At 41.1% G+C, this 7822-nt stretch overlaps 1 long non-coding RNA gene across 1 annotated transcript; it reads right to left on the bottom strand.

The window, feature by feature from the left end:
* Positions 1-6480: 6480 nt before the first annotated feature.
* On the bottom strand, positions 6481-7490 carry LOC311026149. Its single transcript, XR_014598450.1, has 2 exons — positions 7227-7490; positions 6481-6724 (listed from the first exon to the last, which is right to left on the bottom strand). It is a non-coding gene; the product is annotated as an uncharacterized lncRNA (long non-coding RNA).
* Positions 7491-7822: the final 332 nt, after the last annotated feature.

Below are 7822 nucleotides of genomic sequence, written 5' to 3'. Positions count from 1 at the left end.
AACACTGACTCATAGTTCTGGCAAGCTGCTTACCTCAAGTGCCAAAGTCAAGTACGGCTGTCAGCAGGTAAGGATGTAGGATGAGACAGAAAAAAGGGGAGCTGACATTGTATTTCAGTCAGTACTGTCAACGGCTGACACTCAGAATGTTCTGACGGGTGGATAAAACCCTCTCTATGCTACCTTTGCAGAATGTTGAGCATGTGCAGTATCATTTCAGCTTATTCCTTCATTTAGTCATTTACACAGCATACTCCAAAATAATAAGATGGTTGTTTGAGAAAAGAACAAACACCACATTAGTGAGAACATTACTGAGAACAAGCACTGTGACAAAGCAACCCTGGAATGTTGCTGCTGCATTCTTTTTTTAATACCTAGTTTTAGTGCTTAGTGATTTTGCTACACTAATCTTGCTTTATTTTATTTATTTTTTTGTTCTTTTGTTCATTTTTATTGTGACATCTGTACAAAAAGGCAGCTTCGTTTAAAACAACATTTAAGTGCTTAAAGCTGCAGCTCTGCCAACACTGCAATTTTTCCAGCTAGCTGTTGTACTCCCTTCATTCCCATCACTTTTTTGGGCTATGCAAACATATTCTTCGGATTTGGAATCACTTCTACTTCCGTTAATTTCAGAATTATGGCTAGAAAATGACAACTCTCTAAATGCCAGAAATCCCACGCCCAGATGACGACCAAAATCCAATCAATAGGTCCAATCTGTCCACCAGATTTAATTGGAAATCTGTCCTTAGGCTCTTGATGTGTCCTGCCAAAAGACATACCAACAAACTAACTGAACGATAAACATAACCCAGCAGTAATATACGTGTTAGTAATTCACATTTCATCTACCATGCACACACACTGCTCGGCCCCTTATGTCTGTAGTAATATTAGTCAAGCAGTAAATGTCCCTCTTCACCACCACCTCCTTAACTGCACGTACATGGTGTGAGTAGTCTCCTTAGGCCATGTACACAGTTTGGTGTTGAAAGATCAAAAAATGCAAGAAAATGCCTTCAGGCGAAGAAGCTATTAATAACATCCCCCAAAACTCCAGTTTGGTGTAGGATGATTGCACTCGAGACAGATTTGTAGTGCAAGGACAGGTTTATGCATGTGTGCCGATATTTCACATAACTTATAGCATCACGTGTATGAATGCTGAGAGTATTAGAGTCTAATATATCACACATCACATGAGACTGACTGCTTTAAACTCTCCGTTAGAGACAGGACATTTAAATGAGTCCATGCCGGTGGTGTAACAGCTCATGCTGGATCAGGTACATCGTTATATGCAGATCTTCATGAGCCGGAGAATGTGTCAGTTTGATGTGTCAGATGCTTTTCAAAGACCCAAACTCATTTGCATTAGTAGAATAGTTGGAAAGGGTTTGACCTCTGCCTTGTAGCTGTTGTGTTGTCCAGTAGTAGTTTGATGGTGTATATATATACACCAGAGTTTAGCCACAAAGATTACAGCAGGACATCATTACCTGCTTATTATGTGACAAAACAGTGGATTTAGTCTTGTAATCACAAGTCTAAAATGTATTTCTATATATTTCTGTTAATATGTGTGCCTGTGGGAAATGGGCACAAATGCCAAATTAAGTGAAAAACCTCCACTCAGGACATAACATGCATCATCTTTTATCTCTGTTTGAAACATTATTTTAGATGACCTTGCAGTGCCACTCATTTGGTAGATCGAAGAGAACTGAAGGTTGTGTGTCCTACAATTTGTCTGTTAATGTGCCTTTCCACTGTGTAATACATTATTATCTTAGAATGTCTTTGTTGCTTCCTGAATGGATTTTCCATTTTCTAAAATTTGATTTGACTTTTTCTACATAAGGTATACGCATGACTGATCATCCAGGCTGAGAAGCAAGCTGCTTAAATGCGTTACACCCATAGACTGAAGTGTATGTAGTCAATGTCATCCATTGGTTGGTGATCAGTTTTGAAACCTGAAGTTTGACATTTCGGCCGCTGCAACTGTTGCAACCTGAATCCTCCCCTGCTTTATGGTCTATTTGACTCTAAACGGACCATCATTTACAAAATGAACATCATGCTGGATTGAAGATTTGAAACTAGAGATTGAATTTATGTTGTTTACTATGTTTAATGAGCTCATGGGCTTCAGAAAAGGTACTTTTTAAAATAATTTCAGTGTAAAACCTGAGTCCCGTGTAACAGGGTTCCCTGTTTTGACAGTGTTACGACCTCAGCTCGTTGGGGAAAGGGAAATAACATAAAGAACCAGATGGAATTGGTTAGGCAAAAATATGATTGTTTTATGAATAAGGAAGGCAAATATAAACACGACTCAAACACGATAAACTAAGGGAGGAGGAGGCTATTCCCAGATAAAAATACAAAAAAGCAAAACTGAAATACAGAACTGGAATAGCGCCTCTAAGTCCGATGTAGGAAAAATAGTGTTTCACCGCAATTAAATTAAATTAAATTAAATATAGGCTCAGGGCCGTCAACGTGTGTCACACACACAAAACAAAAAGAATAACGCGTCCGGCACGCAGGCCTAGCCAAAAGGGCTAACAAACAGTAACTAAAGACAGTCAACCCTCAGAACAAATACTCGAGGCAGCAACTAACAGGGAGACAAAGGGGTCAACTGCTCACATCAAATCACAGTGGCATCGAGTAACTCTCTGCTGCTGCTTTTTAACAGGTGTGATGACAACGAGCTGAGGCAGGATTGGGCAGGTGAACTGGAGCAGGGCGACCCAATCACAGCGCAGGAGAGAAGGCAGACCGAGGCAGGCAGGTGAATAGGTAGAGGAGGACCAGGAAGGAACCAGAGGCACCAATCAGGAGCAAGGGCTGGTACACTTCATCTGCATATCAGAACAGGGTGACAGAGACCGGGGCAGGGCATAACAGCCAAGGGCCGTGACAGACTGATAAAAGCATGACTAGTCCTAATGTAGTTAATTATCATGATGTTGATTTCTGTCACTGAGAAAATGAGCTCTAAATAGAAGCTCAGGTCACGTTGTTATAACTTAATATTATCAAAATAAAATAATATAATACGGTAGGAATAATCCACAACGGGGATCTAGTTTATTGGAGAATGTGTACTCTTGACTACAGTCCTCTCCACGTAAATCATTGATTTCATAACATCAACAGAAAGTTGTTGAACCCCGCAAATTAGTCATGGAATCAATTTATGTACTTTTAGCTTTATAATATTTTCAAATGTGTGATCTGACAGGGGCCAACCATCATTTTACAATCTGTACCCATAATTCTTTCTAATGTTTTAGCCAGATAAAAGTGGCAAACAATGTTAAAATGCATGAGAATACAGGAAAGTCTATTAAAAAATACATTCCCTTCGTTTAAAAAAAAAAAAAAAAAAAATGTTTTTAAATAAATTTCCGTCACTGGAATCAGCAGAATGCCAGACAATGATTATTTTCTGAAATGGTGACGTCTCTCCTCACAGCTACATTGACACCACAGATCGGTAAATTGGTGATGCTGACAACTTGGAAGACAAATCAGGGTCGTATCCCAGTGTATGTTGTTATGGATACGCCAGGAGTCTCTTGACCCTGCTGGCTGGCCCCTTGACTGAAACATGACACATGTCTGGCGATGACCCTTTTTTTGAGGGTCTCTCAAACTCATGTCCTCTGGGATGACGATTTGCTTGATTTCCTCTATGTATCTGGCGAGGTCCTCAAAAACTTATTTGAAAAGAAGCCTCATCCGGTCAGTGCAATTCTGCCTTTTTGAATATAAATTAGAATTGGTATGAAAAAGTTGATTTTGTTAAAGTCAAATGTTGCTTGTTATGTTACATCGTTTATAAACAATCTGTCTTAACATGCATTGCTGTACATTTTCCCTTCTTGGACTTTGGGGATGTAAACAGCTCTGCAGTCTTGTTGCTTGGCAGCAAGTTACAGCCTGAAAAAAAAATAAAAGCCTGTGCCTTTAACAAAAACTTGAGGCTAAAAAAAGGATACAAAACATAAATTGAATCGATTTTTAAATTGAAACAATGCCTTTTGTTGTATATGCCAAGATGTTGTAATGCTATTCACCTAAAACAATTATTGCCTGCGCAGCATCCCAATAAATGGGAAATTTACATTATTCTGCACAAAGTGTAATGACTCAGTCCAAGGCCTCTAATGATAACTTGTGTGCATGATTAGAAACAAAGAAAATCTAGTTTTTAATACTGTGAAAATCACCCGGATCAGTTAAAGGATGCGGGTGATATGAGTGAGTGAGTCTGGCATTGTTTTTGCATATTCCCACACCGAGCCAACATTAATTAAAGTGACCTCTGATTGGTGTAATCGGGTGTGCTTAATGCCGACGTGAAAAACAATCTTACTGTATTTACGTTTATCCTTACCCAGCAGTTTCAATTGAGCTTCAATGTCACCCACCCCGGCCCCTGGGACACATTTGACTAAAGTCGCTGGTGCCACTAGTCTCACAATGGAACTGCCAATTACCAGATTTGGCATCTAACCAGGTGTGTCGAGTGGGGAAAATCGATGGGACAGGTGAACTTGGTTTACCGCTGGCTTCGGTTTAGAACTATGCCTCCTTCAGACATTCACGCCGACAGAGGATTGTTGGTGCGGAGCCGCGCTTCTAAATCCTTTATACTTGCCTCCAAAGCAAAAAGTGAAGTACATTCTTTACAGCTATCATTATCAGTAAAGGAGGCGTAGAATTAGCTGAACATTAGACACACCGGGCAGGAGAGAACAGAAGGAGGAGAGGGAAAGAGAGAAGCCACCGTAGCTGCTAGGCTAGCTGTTGCTCTAAAGTAGCTAACAGAGATAGCATATAAACAGCTGCTAATTAGCGAGAAGGCAACTCAGAAAAAGAGTGATGTGTCTGTTGAAGCAGGGATAGCGTGTGTTTAAGGTTAAATTTAGCGGTAGGTAGCCGTTGAACAGGGAAAATACGTTAAATTAACAGTTAGGCTACAGAGAAAAACACAGCCTGCAGTGAGTATCACGGAGAAACAGGAAATGATGCAAGACGCTTAACGTCGGAGAAGTCTCACGAGAGGAGTGATTTCTCCAAGCAAGCAACAACTAGCTACTCCAGCTCAGGAACACTTGAGGTGGGCTGACCTTTAAGGTTGACCAGCACGATTCTCCTTTAAGTGCCAAGCGGCTCCTCTGATTCTCTTGGCTTTTTTATCTTTAATATTTCTTTCAACTTAAGTGCCTAAATTTAACTATTTGTAGTCAGTCTCATAAAAAGTTGTATCGGTGCATCCCCATTTGTCGAGGTTTCAAATTCTTGTGCATACACACCATCTGCTGTTTATCTTCTCATTCCAACAACAGTAGCTGTGTCCCAATTCAGGGTCTGCAGCCTTCGGAGGACCCAGCCTTCGCGGTCTACGGAGGCAACACCTTCGGAGACTCCTCCGGAGACTCCTCCGAAGGCTGGGTCAACCGTCGGTAAATGGGACGGTCTAACCTACGAAGCATTTCCTGATTGCGTCGCGACGTCATCACTTCTGCCGGCCAAGCCCGGGAAAAACACCGGTCAAAACAAAAATACGACAGACGAACATGATGGAAAGCGGCTTGTTTATCTCCGGCTGGGAGAGAGCCGTGGGGAGGTAACGTTAAAGCTGTTATTTTAACCCATATTAATGTTCATACATAGCTAGCGTAGTACGTGGTAATTAATATACCCGTTAATAAATGATACTGCTAAGTGACAAGCCATATTAAGTATAGATTGACATGGATAATGTCATTTAACCATAAGACTTAATACAGGGTTCGTACAGGTGCTTAAAATGTAAAATCTTTGAAAATGCTGTAATTTTAATGCTGTTTTTCAAGGTCTGAAAAGTGCTTGAATTTAAGTCTAAATCCTTGGCTTATAAAGTGATTGAATTGAATAGTAAAATGTGTACGAACCCTGCAAATAACCCCGACTTAATTCAATATTTTATTCTTGCCTCTCTTTTAAACATTTTAGTGACATGGCATCCGTCGATTGCATCAGCCCTGCAAACCCCGATGATGGACGATGTGGTGGACAGTGGAGACATGCATCCCACACCCCCCACCTCCCAGATGATGTCCCACACAGAGCCAGAAGAGTCCAGGGTCCTTAGCATCCCATCCAGTCCAGCAGCACCACCAGGGACTCCTGCTCAGTCAATACTGTATATACTGTATGTTCTCTGTAAATAGTTATTTCTGCTGATCTTTTGTAAATAGTTCTACATGTTAAGAACACCCACTTGTCAATAGTTATTGTAACTTTGTAAATATTTGTTAATTACACAAAAAATAAATTATTTTCTTGTCACTGAAAAGCAGTTCAAAAGTTGACTTTAGTTGTAAATAAGAAATGGAACAGATAATGTTACAAGGTTATAAGATTTTAATTTACCTATATACAATATTTGGAAAAGAAAATGGAACAATACAATATTTTTAATTAACTATTTAAATTACAAATCAACACAGAACTCTCCAATAAACTAAAAAGTCTCTCCATCCTCTCCTTTCCGCTCTCCCTCTGTAACTTCATGTCCTCCCTGATCAAATCCAGCAAGTCATCTGTTTTCCTCGTTCTTGCTGCTGTCGGTGGCCCTGTGTTCTTGGCCTCAACAGGTGGTCGTTCTCATCCCGGACCCGGAGTTTGATCAAATCCTCAGTCTGCTCCTTGCTCTCTACAACAAAACGACATGTAAAGCACATTTCCTGTTATGTCAACATGCAAAATGATTGTACGATATAATAACGATATTAACAGTAATAATGATCCTACGGTCAGCTCTGTATTCAATCCAAACGTTTACAGTTTTACAGCCTAGAAATACAGCGGGGCTCACCACCCATCGTTAACGTTATATGTTCAGCTGCGAGAGGAGCGGACTGTAGCCTACACGACTTACAACGAGAACAAATTAACTGAACAGCTCCACGGTTACAATAAGATATAAGTTACCATCGGAGCTTGTAACATTTAAACGTGAAGGGTTTTAGGCTTACGTTACGTTTAAAGGCTAACGTTAACTGAGCTCGTATCAACAGCCTTAAGCTACATCACGTAGCTGGCCCTACACTCCGGTGGCTACACGTATTAGCATTATTAACTTCACGCATTTTAACACTCAAATGTGATTTAAGGCCCCTTGAACGTCCGACGTTAAGCAAAAACCCGTTACTTACCGGCTGCCGGTGCCGGTGCTGCTACCGTCTTTCGCCGCCATTGTTGGTTGAACAGCGGCGCGCAAAGCATCTTGGGATATGGGAGGCCGCGAAGGATAGTAGCGGTGCATCCTCCGAATACGGGGGAAAGGAGGACACATTTGTCGGCCGCATTTGGAGGAGCCTTCGAATTTAGACGAATTGGGACAGCCTTCGCGCAGCTCTGTGACGTAAGCGGCCTTCAAATGCAGCCTCCGAAGGCTGCAGACCCTGAATTGGGACACAGCTAATATCATACAAAGAAAATGAATCTGATTAAAATGTTAAATCGTTCGACAGCCCTAATAAATGAATATCCATCCATCCATCGTCTACCGCTTATCCTGTATTCAGGATTGCAGGGGGGCTGGAGCAGATCCCACATGACAGAAAATAAGGGAAAGGTAATTAGGTTTCCTGTTATGGCTGAATTGAAGGGATGCACACATGGTGAGAGTTTCATGTCGTCTCCATACAATAAATAACTTGCAACCGGATTTGGCTGAGTGAAAGCTCCATGGTGACTGATGACTTCCTCAACAGAGAGATAAATGGAAGAAGGGTGAGAAGGGAAGACT

The sequence above is a fragment of the Eutrigla gurnardus genome (assembly GCF_963514095.1).
Source record: "Eutrigla gurnardus genome assembly, chromosome: 15".
Taxonomy (NCBI): domain Eukaryota; kingdom Metazoa; phylum Chordata; class Actinopteri; order Perciformes; family Triglidae; genus Eutrigla; species Eutrigla gurnardus.
Note: the sequence above shows the minus strand (reverse complement) of the source record. Positions and strands in the feature narration are given on the sequence as shown.